General features: G+C 30.7%; 1 long non-coding RNA gene across 1 annotated transcript; it reads right to left on the reverse strand.

The window, feature by feature from the left end:
* Positions 1–1,889: 1,889 nt before the first annotated feature.
* Positions 1,890–8,081, reverse strand: LOC139488942 (uncharacterized). The gene is made up of 4 exons (XR_011656116.1): positions 7,956–8,081; positions 6,635–6,689; positions 4,341–4,415; positions 1,890–2,308 (listed from the first exon to the last, which is right to left on the reverse strand). It is a non-coding gene; the product is annotated as an uncharacterized lncRNA (long non-coding RNA).
* Between the last annotated feature and the right edge of the window lie 5,641 nt (positions 8,082–13,722).

A 13,722-nucleotide genomic window follows, 5' to 3' on the forward strand; every position in this document is an offset into this window, starting at 1 on the left:
ATAACCAATAAGAAAATACATAAAAGCTAACGCAAACTTTAAATTACTATATTTAAGTGTTGTTGACTTCAATTGTTACCACGGAAACACATATAATCCATAGCAACATCCATTTAAAAACTGCATAAATAGAAATTTATGTAAAAAAAATACATAAATAGAGGGTGTATATATTAAAATTTGAATATGACTGCATGCTTTGCTTCACTCACAGTCTTGTCTGCTTTTTTCATAAGGTTCAACAGATGTAATATATAATGTCACATTGGGATTGGGGTTGTTAAGTGGGGAAAAGGGGGGGGGTGTAGGTCTTTTTTTTTAAATATCATACATGTAGATTCTTGAAAAGATGACGTTTGGTCGGAGAGCCTGATTATAAATAGAATCAATTTTTTTTCAGAACTTACATATATAACATCGATATAACTTGGTTTTAGCTTCAGAGCTTATTTAAGATAGTTCGCTTGTCATGTTTTTGAGATTTTTGTCAGAATTTCGGAAGTCTCTGGTTTTATTCATTTGAATGCCTTTAAAAAATGGCCATTGACTCCCATTTTTCTTTTTATAAATCCTTTACATGTATAATGATAAGCCATCTGTAAAATTCTTATAAAATTTCAATAATTCGATCTTTTATAGTTTTTGAGAATGTAAACTTCTCAATGACAAAGCTATGAAAAGTCAAGAGAGAATATTTTCCCCGCCAAAATTTCAATGGCTAATATCTCGAAAACATGCATATTGACCTGTATATTTTGTTAACTCTTTTGATTCCTTTATTAATCCCCTATCGATATTAACTAGTGTTACAAAAGGCTTAACTAATCAGATGGCAAGAATCTAAATACTCTGAATACGAGTGGACGTGGCCAGGTACTTGAAATTTATAGTATTTGTGCTTTTCAAGTTCTTTTTTTGTTCTTTCAAATGTTTTGATTTTTAACGTCATTAATGAGTTCATTTGGGAGGACAAGATCATTTAGTGTAACAACATATTAGCCTGGTTATTTTTATGACATTTGAATTGTTTTTCACTAGTCATTTTTGGGGCCCTTTATAGCTTGCTGTTCTGTGTGAGCATAGGCTCGGTGTTGAAGACCGTACCTTGACCTATAGTGGTTTATTCTTATAAATTGTGACTTTGATGGAGAGTTGTCTCATACCACATCTTCCTATACGTATTAAGTCTAAGATGGTGGTATACATAGCTATTTAAAACAATTCAACACTCACCCTACATTTTCCATCAGACCTTTAATAGCGGGCAAAGGCGAATTCCAGAAATCAAAACATTTCTTTATGAGACTATTTGGTCTTCATATCAGTATTTCCTGTTCCCGAATGTGACCAACCGAATTAGACTTATTACCGGGCTTGTACTTATATGAGCAATACGCCAGGTGCCGCTTGTTGATCAGGATCTGTTAAGTCTTCCGGATTACATGAGATAACCCCACGGTGCATGGTGTTGGTTAGAATTATGTTGCTCTTTCTTTTAGTTTCATAAGCTGTTGTGTGTGACCTATTGTTTGTCTCTTTCTGCTTTAATTGTTGCGTTGTCAGTTTATTTTTTTCTCCATTTAACTTACTGAATAACCAAATTTAATCCAGCATGTTTGTCGGGAAAAATGCCTGTACCATGCCGAAAATATGATATTTTTTTCAAGAAGTCTTGTTGGGTGATATATTAGAGTGTTTGGTTTGAATATGTTTAAAGATCTTTCTCCTTTTTAAGTATACTTTAGATTTCGGTATCGTGCCTGCTTATACTTTTCTAAACATTCAAAGAAATAGAAAATCGAATGAAATTATCTTTTTCCATGACTGTATCGTGTATGGATTCAAACATATGCATTTAATCGAAAATGATTTCACAAGAAAACTTAAAATTGCAATTACAAAATATAAATCTATTTTAATTTCTTCACATATACATGACATATGCATAAACACATTTTCAATTGTAGCTTCTTTTTATTTTATTATAATACTGAAATGTATCAATCAATTTTATACATAATTCTTATTTAAAGTAATACAGAAATGTATGAAATAAAAACATGTTAAGCAAAGCACAAAACAAACAAAACAAACAAAACAAACAATGTAAAGCAAATAAACTGATAAATTACACAGAAAATGGTGATCATTATTCAATTTATTGTTTTTAAAATTTTCCCTCATGTTATTGTGAACATTCCAGATGTTACGCCATAGGTTCTTTCTGGTGATATTATACTAGTCAAAACGCATAGCATCATCTGACGAAAACTAGGAAATAACGTTGCGCCTGCACTGTTACCAGAACCTGCAAAAATAAACCATTCTAACTTATTTCGTAAGAATACATTTGTCCTTGATTATAGTTGGAATCTTAATCTACAATTTTTAATAATTTATTTTGTTTGTGATATCATTTGAAATACATTTTGCTACAAAATAGTATGTTTGTTCCAAGGGTATCCTTACAGTTTTCTTATGATTTCTTTTAAAAAAATGTTGTTTTTTTTCTGATCAAACACGATGTCCACTCCAATTGTAATCTGAGTAGCAGTGGATTTTTCTTAAACAATGCATAAGTTTAATAGATACACTCATCATCATAAAAGTATAACTATACTAGTAGTTAAAATGCTTTACACAGTAGTAAAAACATAAATTGTTATAGTAGTCTACTGTTTGAACACAATATGGGAATAATTGCGAATTATACTATTGAATATAAATACACAACATAAAACACGTAGTTTTATTTTAAACTTTCAAAGGTATGCACTTAATTGATGGAGTAATTTTATTCGCACATGATTCAACTTTCGATAATGATTCTATCATTGTTCTGACCTAACTCTTCAAAACTAGGGAATATTTGTTTTGAGGAGTCAATACTATTTCAAACGTGAATCTAGATGTAAATGTCCTTTGGTTTTGTGAGTCTTTGTTTACTCCTTGGTTTTGATTGTTATTGTCTTTTTAATGATTTATTTTGTTTGTGGTATACTTTGAAATACATTTTGCTACAACACAATATGATTGTTCATACGTATACGGTATTCGTAAAATTATGTTAAGATTTCTTTTTAAAACAAGTTTTTCAGATCAAACACGCTGTTCACTGTAATGGTAATGGTATTCTAAGTAACAGTGGAGTTTTTAAAACAATGCATTGGGATCCCGTATTAAAAAATGGGTGACCTTTACGTGTTTAACCCCGCCACATCATGTATGTATGTGTCTGTTCCAAGTCAGGAGACCATTATGCAGTGGTTGTCCTTTGTTTAAGTGTTACATATTTGTTATTCGTTCATTTTTACATAAATAAGGCCGTGCGTTTTCTCGTTTGAATTGTTTCACATTGCCATTTCGGGACCTTTTATAGCTGACTATGCAGTATGGGCTTTGCTCATTGTTGAAGGCCGTACGTTGACCTATAATTGTTAATTTCCGTGTCATTTTGGTCTCTATTTAGGAGTTGTCTTATTGGCAATCATACCATATCTTTTTTTATATATGTTTTTCAATCGATATTCACATCATCATGAAAATATTAATTTATGGTAGTTAATATACGAGTAAGAAAATGTTTTAAAATATTTCCAAAGAGACATATATGCTCTAAATACAAAAAGTAACATAGAATTTAAGATTGACAACCATAGTTCACAGTACCGTCTTTAACAATGAGGCAAACCTATACCGCATAGCATACTGTGTAAACACCCGAAATGACGTATTCCAAACAATGACAAATTAGATAACTTATGACCTGATTTATTTAAAAACAAATTAACAAAAGACAAATATTAAAACCAGCAACAAAAGACAATCAATGAATTATAGACCCCTGATTTAGGAAATGCAAATACATAATCTGGCGAGGTCAACCATTTCTGTTGACCCAAGTCCGTTTTGTGACTGCACTCTTTACATAATAACAAACAAATGGTTCAAAAGAGTTAAAAACTATTCTTACAATAAATGTTTTGAATTATAAAGGTTTTTAGAATACTGGTATAAATTGATAGTATACATTAAATAATTGATCTTTAATAGAACAAACAACAGTTTCGTGTGTTTGTTTATGATGTATAACCAATTGAAAATTTGGCTGGAAATAATTTTCTCTAGAGTATAGATTCATCCATTTAACATTGTCACCGTTTTCTTTAAAAACGCTTTTTAAATAAACAAACAAGTAATATTTATGATGTTTAAAAATGTGTTTTTAAACTATTTAACATACAAAAAAAATTGTGGGATTAGTAGGCAAAAGTTTGACTCTCACTACATGGATAAAACAAGTGTATCAATTATCCTTAGATAAACGAAACATTTAATACCTAATGAAGCAGTCGCAGTCGGATCTGTAGGTGCAACTGTATCCGCAACTGTTGTGTCATTTTCATCTCCAGTTACTGTGTAGAAATAGAATACACAATGAAATTTAAGATTCAAATTTATCGATTCATCACATAGCAAATGCCGTGGATTAATTTACATTCGCAAAATACCAAATGTCGGGGATTCGTAGGTATAAGTAAATTATGAATTTTAATATTAAACGAAAACTAACTTGTGTTTGTGGTTGAATGAGGAATTTGGTTATCTGATATCCATGAATATACACCTTTTCATCAACTGACGACATATGTTATCCATGAAAATAAATGAATCCACGTGCTATATGATAAAATCAAAATTAACATGGCAAAATGACTTAAAGAAAAAACTGAATAAGCAGTTACAAATATGACCAGATGCATAACAAAAAGCGCTTGATTTGATACTTAGCCCGTTGAAGCAGTCAAACAATCTGACATGATAGAATTCAGTGCAGCAGATAATTAAGTACATTGTATTCTTCATGGTTGGTCAGATCATTCACGCTAGTCTCTAATGTGAATCCATTATCTTTCAAAACTGGCAGCCATCTACCATCTTATTAAATAGACTATACCAGTACTTTTTCTGATGTATGTTAAAACCTCTACTTGATTCAAAAACCTTTGAATCGTGTTCGCGTTTAAAACTTTTTGTTATATACATATGATTTCTTTTCACTTTCATGGTATACTTGCACTAGGTTTCTCTAAGCACAGCAAACTCATAGTAGTTCTTTGTCTAAAACCCATCTCGTACTAACAAACAAATACTGTGGATTAATTATTATTTATTTGCTATAAATTTATGTACAGGTACTACGAAATATTCAACGAATTACAAATTTTACAAAAGGTTGTATGCAGAGAAGGGCAAAACCACGAAATAAAATGTTTACGAAAATTTAACTTTTCATCAATCCTCGAAAATTGGTACCCAGGAAAATAATTGAATTCACAGTAGTAATAATTGCTTGAGAAACCCGTCATGCTTTGAAATCAAAACACGAACTTATAATCCAGTTCCAACTCTTTCAGGTTGACCTGATTGATAAATTCAACCATTTTAGGACCTGCTATGTTATACAGCTCCCCTAGTACTTTTTGTTATAATTATTCGTTATTTTTCCTTTCATGTATTTTATTTGTCTCGTTTGGTCTAAGGACACAGTCATCTTTCTTTGGTTTTCGTTGTCTACGAATATAGTCTGACGTGTAAACAGTGTATAACTTGCAACCGTTTTTCATACACTTTCCAAATTCATTACTTGATATTTTATGCATTAAATATTAAGTAAGGACATACAATTACATGTTAAAAAGAGTGGGTACTGTATTGTTGTGTAGAATTGACCATATTTTTAGTTAGACCTGGTTGAATTTTCTTTGATTTCTATATACAATATAGAATATTATTTATACAATAGTATAAACTTTGCTGTACGATTCTTTTTGAGATAGAGCAGGTTCTTTTTATTCTAATGCAATTTGGATGTAAAAATTTTTTCATTGGCGTCAAATCCACAGTTGATCAGGCGTAACTAAGGAAAATAAAACAACACCTACCTTGAATTCGCCGTTTTAAAGCGTACAGGTAACGTAATAGCCTCCAGTTTGTAAGTTTTTATTTGTATGACGCCACGTTTAGCCATGACGTCTTTGTTCCAAAATCATTCATGAAGTTTCGCGAATTTAGTTCTATTTGTCAAATTTAGGCATTTTTTAAAGGTTTATTGTATTTTTTCTTTTTGTAATCCATTAGAATCGGAATAGCAGTATTGTAGTTGAAGAGTTGTCACCGTCGATTTTGATTTGACGGTGGCAACTCTTTAACTACAGTACTGTTATTCCTTTAAAGTTGGATTTATTGTATAAAAGATCTGCACTACAAAACAACTGTGTTCCAGGGCCTATTCTTTTAATTTTTTTGAAAATTCTGCTATTAATTATTTGACGTCTTCAACTAATAGCGAACGCACACATTATTTGTGGTATAATCATAATATAACGCATAAGTTATTACGACACTGAAATCTGTTGAATAACTATGAGGAAGACATATTGACAGTAACAAGATATTTATTAACCTTCTATACAGGAGAGTATCATAATATATAACAATAATGTCCGGATCGTATCCGGTTAAGATATGTCAATATTACGGTATGTGACAAAATCAACATAACTATAACAATGAAATTAAAATAGGAGGAAACAAAAATGGTGTGGTACGAATGTAATACAACAAAACTTACCACAACTAATCAGCAGAAAGTAAACACAACAACAAACAATGGCTCGAAGGGAGTTCTGAAAAAAATGTCATTCGTATATAAAGACAAGTGTTTTAAAATTGTTTGTTAACTAGAATTACATGAAACAAAGGGCCAACTTATTCCCCTTGCACACTTTACTAACTTTATGAGTTTGACTGTCCCTTTGGTATCTTTCGTCCCTCTTCTTTTACTAACCCTCTGCTATAATTGTTAAAACTTCATTGATACAATGTATATACATTAAAAAACCTTATTATTTCATTATCGACAAATACATTATTCTATTATCTTCTATTATTTCAATTTTCCATTTCTCTTATTGAACAAATGACAGTATTTACTTTTATTGTTAATGTTGGCCGATCTTCTCTTGAGCTGAGTTCACACAAGATCTTCGTTAATGATTTTATTTAATATGATTTGAATAGCACTCAGAGTATGCTACATTCATGCATGTTATTCAATATATATGATATTCTTGTATAATCTTAACAACATATGGATAAAAACTTTAAATTATGTTTCATAAATTTGCTTGTTTTAAATAGTTTCATTAATTGCAACAAGAAGGCAAGTATTTACAAATACCATCACTTTGTCGGATGTTGTATGTCTTTCAGATATAAATTTAATTTTGTTTCACAATGCTCTCTGATGCAATTTATTGAAAAAAATATGAATTTGTAGAAATTACACAGACAATCGTTGCAGCATCAATTGACAGCGTTCATGACTTTTTGGCTCATGAGTTTTCAGAATCAGGTTTGTTTCAATATCTTTTTGATTTGTGGCTGTAAATGTATCATAGACTGGATAGATTAGCCCTGCTACTTTATCTTAAATTTTAAATGTGTGTTGATAGCTTTCCTCAAGTTCACAGCGTTAAGATCTTCCGATATTTATGCATACTTAACTTTTAAATATTCAGGATTCAGTGTTCCTGATGATTGTTAATTAACTTAAACACCAAGCATCGAGGAAAGTTCAAACGGAAAGACCGGCAAAATCAAAAGTTCAAACAAATCAAACACATCAAACGAATTGATAACAACCTTCATATTCCTGAACTGGTACAAGCATTTTCTTATGTAAAAATGATGGATAAAACCTAGTTTCATCACTTGCTAAACGAATCATTTGTATGCCAGTCGCATCAAATTCCAGAAGCGTACGAGGCCGAATCAAATTTATAAACTTTCTAGTATTGCATTTATGTATCGGTATTTGATCTTCTTTAGAAGAAACAATGCATTCTGAGATTCTTCCTACTCTGCACTTGTGAAATGATTATACAACTCACCATATTTGCCTGTAGGTTTAGAAATTTTTGATTTGCGTATTGTCCTGCTTTAATATATGCACCTCATCAACACCTTCTACACTACCCGTATCAATAACAAAGTGTTTATTGTTGTCACAACATGTCTTTGTTCTTTTAAAATAGTTATGCACATGATAACTTTGATAATTATTTAAGTATATGTAACTTTGTCTGTATGTAAATAGATACAAATGATCGATAACATGTCTTTGTTGTAGTCATTACAATTGTAAAGCCCTCTGATTGTCAACAAGCGGTTTGATTCGAGCATCAAAATCTAAACTACAATTATCGAACCCATAAAACATGCAGATAGAAAGATAAAAATGCCATCGTTTAATTAACCCTTTGTATGATTCAATATATTTAATTAGTCGTTATTTGATATTGAGACTGATCAATTCTAACTGTTTTTAATATACATGCATGTCAGAATAATGTCACATTTCAAATTGAAATAATAATTGTAACAAATCATAAAGAGTAATCTAGAAGTACTATCTTTAAACATATACAACAGTGGTTATTTTATTTGTATATGTTTGTAAATAATAATAGAATATATACAAAAAGTAAATGCATATATGAATAAGATCTTTTGGAAAATGTTGTTTGTGCTTTATTCAGACCTTTTACTCACATGCGTTTTTTTTAATATAACTTTTTCTTTATAGTCTTTTAGAACATGCTGTTTGTGATGTATTTAGACCCTCTACCAAGTAATTAGTTTTGCATGCACACGTATAAAAATTGCAGTTTTTTTTTTATCTAACGCAATCATAGGTTCGAACGTTGTATTCAATTTAGACTCGAGTATATAAATAGATGAATATGTTTATATATCCTATATCAGTATTTGTGTATACACAAATGTGAATCAGTTTATTACAAAAATAAGATACAAAAAAAATGTAAAATGAAAACAAAACAAAACAAGATAAAAAATAAAACAAATGAACCTGTTTTTATAGCTAGCTAAACCTCGCATTTGAAAGATAGACGCATAACATTTTATTATATTGACAACAATGTCTGAACAAAACAAACAAACATAATCAGGCAAAATATCCACAAAAAAAGGAAACCAGAGTTCAGCAATGTGTTATAATTTTAATCGCAAACAAATGTGTCAACAATGAAAAATAAATTGGCATGTTGAAAAAGCACATACTTATTGATAGAAATATATGTATATTGACAACCTTGTCAATCGTATTTTGAATTTTATCGAAATCGAATAACATAATAATTACATTATACATACTAAAAATGTACTATAGACAATAGCAATCAAAACCAAGGAGTAAACAAAGACTCACAAAACCAATAACATTTACACCAACAGTTATAATTAAGAAACATCACGAACTCCACTAAAAACTGGGACTGAAATCATGTGCTCCGTAAGAGTAAGCATTTTCTGCACCGTATACGACACCCGTCGTGTTATTTCTTTGTTCAGTTCGGTAATGATGGAAGGTTATTATGACTGAGGAAGAATATCAGATATGATTTCTGACACACTTTTGTCATAATAGCCAATCAACTAGAATCGACAATAATGATCAAACTAAAATATCAATTAGAACACATCATATGATGATAGCGTTCAATTGTGAAATAATGGTCAACGCAAAATAACGTAAGCAATAGTGTTATTTATGTGTTGCTTTCGTACGTACGCTTAAATGCTTGGGCAAATACACTTCAAACTGTCACCTGATGTAAAGAAACAAAAAAGCTCTGCTCAAGTATTGAATTGATATAACTTGTTGTTTTCATTTCTTTACACTGCTAGGTCGATACCTTTATCTGCTAGTGGACTATCAGTCCCCAAGGGTATCATCAGCTTAGTAGTCAGTATTTCAGTACTGTCATGATTTATAACAGTCAGTTCTAAAATTGTTCGTTTGTACATTTTGAAAGTATGATGAAACTCCCTAAGGAAAGTTGACCATAGATAGATTAGGTTATTTTATTGAGTGGTCGGTTTGTTTTAGATTTATGAGTTTGACTGTCCCTTTGGTATCTTTCGTCCCAATTTTATTGAGTTAATGTTGATCATATAGCTCCTCAGTAGTTTCGGTTCTTATAAATCATTGGCTTTCCAATATTTGATTTTGACCGTTCCAGATGAAGGTAAACAAGAAAAAGCGCTGTGTATCCCTTTGAGATGTTAACAGACAACAGCAAACCATCCGTCAATGTTTATGTGACATACGTAATTTACAATTATAATTGAGAAGACAACATAAGTATAATGATAAAATTAAAACTCGTCGCCGAAAGAAAAACGAAAAAAACTATCATAAATTACATAAGACTCATCGATGACGCTCCATCAAAACATATATAAAGCTAAACAAGTATAACGTTGAAGATCACTGAGGACCCAAAATTCCAAAAAAGTGTGCTAAAGACGGGTAAGGTAATCTATGCCTGGGATAAGAAACCCTAGTATTTCGAAAAAAAAAACTTAAACTTGTGCAAAGATGAAATTATTACAAACACCATATAATAGATATTCATGGCAAAATACCGAAGTGCTGACTACTGGGCTGGTGATATCCCTTGAAACAATACGTCAACCAACAGTGTATTGTTGCTCTTAATCTGAAAGTCACAGTGAGGTACTCAACAGGCAGTAAAATCTCTTCCCTAATTGCATTGAACATCGCGAGAATTCGAAAATACGAGCTTAACGGCATTTGTAAGTTATAAACATTTAGACGACAGTAATTATACCCGGATCAATTACATATAGCCATATATTTTACTCTCTCTCTATATATATATATATATATATATATATATAGCTGTTACTAACTTTTCTATTAATATATTTTTTTTTTATCGGTAGATATGTGAAGTACAATTTGAATACAAAGAATGTTTGTAATAATTTTAATTATAACGTCGGTATTAATGATAAAATAAAAGAAAGGGATAAATATAAGTTGCAATAACTTCTTACCTAATCCACTTGAAATGAATATGTTTAAACTAATGATAAAAAAAAAAAATTTACAAACCTCTATTTTTTATGTCATCGAAATGCTGTTCTGGTCAGGAAAAGCCAAATACCAAAAAATAGTTACCAATTCCAATGACAAGTACTATATGCTTCTATGAGATCAATAAGACGATAGATTACAAGTTGGCGGTTGTTTAACTGTTACTTTATGTATATCTTTTTATTAATTTAACATACAGAGAAGAACAAAACATATTTTCATCAGTAAATAGATATAGGAAGATGTGGTATGAGTGCCTCAGTAAGTCAATTTTACGGAGAAAAAAATACACACTAAAAACAACAAATTGCTAATATGATAATAATCAAGTACAGATATTTGTTTTTCTAAAATGTAAAACTTTACATAAAACCACAAAATTATTTAATGTAGCACGTCTTATGGTCATTTCATAGTGTGCATGAAATTCTAAAACGTGATCCTCACCTAGTTCTAAAACAATATTTTACTGATTACATCTTCTACAGAAAATCTGTTTTGCTGATATTCTGAATGATTGTATACTGAAGTTGTACATCAAGATTAATGTTGAATATACAAAGTTAATTGATTGTTGTAACCAGATAGCAAGCGATTGGAAATACTCAAATCTTCTTATTTCATTAATGTCAACACTTGCTCTGTCAATACTCATGAAATAGATATCAATACATGCCACGGGTAATACTAATATTGTGTATATCATTGTCATAATAAAAACAGAACGAAGGAAACGTATATTCTTAGTGATGTCTACAGCGTGTGAACTGTTTTCTCTTCTCCAACGGATCATAAGTAGCATTTTCACAATTAAACATACGTCCAGGATCACCATTGCACAATACATGATTAAATTTAAAACTGGTTTGACAGCTATGGACAGCGAGTCGTAATATATAGGTAAGTGTATCCATTCTTGAATCTCACATGTCTGTACTTGTTTACTGTTATCTGTGTACGAGTGGGAATATATGAAATTTGTCTTAAAAGAAAGTAAATTAATTATCATTGCACCAACGACAATTAAAAACAATAATGTTATGAAAGGCATCCATATTCGTTTCCGAAGCAATTTCTTCGCAACTAATGGAAATGATACAATGATGAACCGTTGGAATGCCATGAGGGTTGATAAAATTGTCTTAAACGAAAAAACAAAATCGTGCGATACAAATAAACAGACCTGCATAACACATGAAAGATGGTCCAAATATTCGATCTCATCATCTACGATGAACAATTTTATCAAAGCCGGCACGGAACAGACCGATACTATTAAATCAAGAACACACAAAGAGTACATAAGTATTTCTCCAGTACGAATAGAACGTTCCCCTTTACATCGGATTATGAAGAACAAAATTATCGACACTACTGCTAAAATAGCACACGGAAATGTGATGTATTTATAAACCACAAAAAATTCCCGTATTATAATATATACAAGACGCAAGGATGCTGCCCCTTCTTTGGTCATTGTGTTTTCCTCGGAAAATGAATCATCACATCGTTGATATAAACTACTATTTAATAGTTATATCGTGTTTTGTGAGAAAAACAGGTGTGGTTCTATTTTATTTATAATGACAAATTCTGAGCGTTGTATTCATTTATTCATTATTGCGAACTGTGAATTATCATAATTGTCATTGATACCTTTTTGGAGCATCTTTAACAATTTAATTATCATAGATTACCATACGAATATAATTTAACGTATGTACGGGTCTTTGAAAAAACAAGATAAGCATTTAAAACAAACATTTAGAGGGCAACTTACAGTGTACAGCTTGAGTAAAGTGTCTATAATAGAATATTACAAGCTCTGAATTGTCAGGAGTTTAAGGTAAGATAGATAGAACTGAAACTATTTAAAACCATGATCAGTCAATACTATTGAAATTAGATTCATGGATACTGTAAAATAAGGCTTACTAACTAAATGTCAGTCAAAATCAGCAAAAATACTAGGCGTTTTACTGTAGACGTTCGATTTAAGGTCTGTCTACTGTCGTACAAGTGAGACGTTTAGCGCTATAAAACAAGGTTCAATCCACCATTTTTTACATTTGAAAATGCCTGTACCAAGCCAGGAATATGACAGTTGTTCTCCATTCATTGTATGTGGTCTATCATTTGCTTTTTCCATTTGATTAGGGACTTTCCGTTTAGAATTTTCCTCGGAGTTTAGTAGTTTTTTTATTTTATTTTCTACTTTAACATGTTTAAACATTTCAGTAGAAATGCCAAATCAAATACAAAAGTGAAGAGCATTACAAGCCAAACAGTTTAAAAAAAGATGTGTCAAATATTGCTTAAGCCATCTATGTCTGATATTTGAACTAAACCTTAATGTTTCGTTTAGTTCAAAATTGAATGAACAGCAAATTTTCTTTTGATTTAATTTAATTTTTTATCAAATGCATATTTTTGTTTTTTATAATATCTATTTGAGTGCATAATGCAGTTTAATTTTTTATTTGATTTGCTTTGATTTATTATCTACGGCGGCGTAAGCAGAGAGTTATTGACTTTTATAAACATGAAGTATAGTTTCAGGCGAGCGGGTCCTATATACCGGAGTTTAGAGGTATTTTGTAGATGATTTATTTTATATAAACGTTGGTTAATTTGCAGACTTTTTAATTCTGCTACTTAATTTTTGATGAATGATTCCAAGGGGTAGATATGCATCCAAATGATACTAGCTAATCTTATATGTGCAAATAAAG

The sequence above is a fragment of the Mytilus edulis genome, chromosome 9 (assembly GCF_963676685.1).
Source record: "Mytilus edulis chromosome 9, xbMytEdul2.2, whole genome shotgun sequence".
Classification (NCBI taxonomy): Eukaryota; Metazoa; Mollusca; class Bivalvia; order Mytilida; family Mytilidae; genus Mytilus; species Mytilus edulis.